A 2617-nucleotide genomic window follows, 5' to 3' on the forward strand; every position below is an offset into this window, starting at 1 on the left:
TTTTTTTGTGGTACGCGGGCCTCTCACTGTTGTGGCCTCTTCCGTTGCGGAGCACAGGCTCCGGAAGCGCAGGCTCAGCGGCCATGGCTCACAGGCCCAGCCGCTCTGCGGCATGTGCCTGGACTGGGGCATGAACCCGTGTCCCCTGCATCAGCAGGCGGACTCTCAACCACTGCGCCACCAGGGAAGCCCCAATTTTGCGTTTTTAATCACTGTTTTTTCTAGAAGCCAAGACCTTTGTACATTTAGTTTTATTTTTAATTTTTTTTTTTAATTTTCTTGGCATACAGTTAAGTTCTTGACCTACTGACTTTATTGGATACTTTGCTGTGGAATTTTGGCATACAACCAGTTATATCGTTTTCTTAATTAAGAAAATTTCAAATATACTCTAGTTGAGAGAACACTACAACAACCCCCATATATTCTTCACTCATATTTAACAGTTCTTAAGGAGTTGCCACGTTTACTTTTCCACTTTTCTGGAGCAAATCTTAATGTGTCATTTTATCCAATAATATTTAGAGTATGAATCTCTAAAAAGGACATTTTCCATAACCAGTTTTTATTATGAATTTTTTAAGGTTGGATGTTAGGAATTAATCTTAAATTCTTCTCCCTGAGAGTAGGTCAGCAGATGTTGTTTGCCTATTGTGTACGAGAGATATCTAAGGTACTGAATGAGATGAAACAGACAAATAGTCGTCTCTTGACATTCATGGGGAAAGGCGTAAGACATAAACCCTCAAAGTCCATTTAGTAATTTATTAAAATCTGCCACAATGTAATCTACTGTATTACATTGTTATTATAGTCAAAGCTAACATTTAGGAAAATATAAAAAACTGAAGGGTTTTTGATGAATAATGTTCCCACTAACAGCATATGTATTATTTGCATGGTGAAGATAAAACTGTGGCAAGGTGAAGTCAGGTTACAATACTACCAAAGTGTCTTCCTGATGAGTTACTGTTTTCTGAATAAACTAACAAAACAGACCCACATAGCTACTTTGAGATGGGTTGGTTAGTATAAGCTCACTCAGCCTCGTAAAAGAGATTTTCATACTTAACTTCTTATAAATTTATAATTTCATGATGTGGTCCTTAGGGAAAATTCCCAAAAAGTTGAAGTTATGAATGTTAAATTTGAGAATGCCAGGGTGCCACTTATATGGTATAGCTTGAACCTTCAGGAATATTACAAAATAGTGAAATTTATTTAAAAGATAAATGTGTTTATAAGCAAATCATCAAGTAGGTTAAATTCATTTTGTTTTCAGTTTCATTTGGGTGATTTTAAATGCCAAGTACTGATTAAATGCTGATTTTAGATCTTGTCTCTTGCTCTGCCAAATTCAAATTGGCTTTTAAACACGTTGTTTAAAGAGTGACTCCTGTAATACACAAAGGGTCATCTCTGCTATGAGCCTGTATGGAGACTTAAGAGTGTGTGTGTGTGTGTGTGTGCGTGCATGCGTGCATGCGTGTGTGTGTGAGTCTAGGCTTATATAAATATGAGGAAACTTTTGGTGGGAAGTTTTAATGGAGGAGAGAGTCAAGGTGACTAGCTTGATCAAAAAAAAAGCTATGCACTAAACAGAAGAGGAGATTTTGAGTATAGCATGGTGCTTATCCTTTCTGGATGGTTCACAAGGACTCTTGTCTGGGTCCTAGGAAAAGGGGCTCTTGAAGCATTGCCAATTTATGCTTTGTTTTTTGCCCATCTCTATCTGTCTAACAAATATTTGAGTTCCTACTCTGCCAGTCACTGTATTAGATGCCTGAAATGCAGCTGTGAACAAAGGCAGGATCCCAAATGGAGAGGAGGGTAGTTTCACTTCCTCCTTCCTCATATTGAGATCATATTCTGTATACCTGAGAGCATTGTCTAGACATCAGTACCTAAGGACAACCTTATGGCTGTTGCTAGGATTAGAGGACTTGAGGGATCTGGAAGATGGGCCACAGTGACCTTCCTGGGCCTGAGGTGTACCAGTGGCAAGTTTGAGAACAAAATAAAAATTAGATTTTACTTAAAAAATATGTAGGTAACAGATATTACAGGTCTTTAGGAATGTCCTTCATTGAAAGTTAATAAATATCAATTAAGAGACATTGGCACTTTGGAAATTGTTTTTGAAACCTTATAATCCACCAGAGCTTCTGGCCTGACACATTTGGGTAGTTTGATACATATGTATGTCATGGTAAGTGGAAACAAATTTATATTTAAATATTAAGGAAAAAGCTGACTACTACTAAAGTAACTACCTTTTTTGTTACAAATGTGTGGATGTTTTAAGAGTTACTTGTGAATTTTTTAAACATATAGAAAAATAAAGAAAAAATATTAACTGCCATATACCCATCACCTAGATTTAGCAGTTAACATTTCGCTGTTTTTGCTTTATTGCTTTTTCTAAGATATTTTAAAGTAATTTAAAGATTTCACGATATTTTATTACTAAATAATTGAGTATTCATTTGTAAAAAGATAGATTTATTTTTTTAAAGGTTAAGAGAAAATTTTCCACTGACAGTTTACTGATTTAGTAGACTTTTTTTTTTTTTTTTTTGCGGTACGCGGGCCTCTCACTGTTGTGGCCTCTTCCGTT

At 36.1% G+C, this 2617-nt stretch overlaps 1 protein-coding gene across 1 annotated transcript in view; it reads left to right on the top strand.

Annotated features, from left to right (window-relative positions):
* IPO11 (importin 11) overlaps nucleotides 1-2617 on the top strand; it is a 200350-nt gene that overhangs the window by 36487 nt on the left and 161246 nt on the right. The window lies entirely within an intron of this gene.

This window comes from Lipotes vexillifer, unplaced genomic scaffold (assembly GCF_000442215.2).
Source record: "Lipotes vexillifer unplaced genomic scaffold, Lipotes_vexillifer_v1.1 scaffold1362, whole genome shotgun sequence".
In the NCBI taxonomy this organism is placed as follows: domain Eukaryota; kingdom Metazoa; phylum Chordata; class Mammalia; order Artiodactyla; family Lipotidae; genus Lipotes; species Lipotes vexillifer.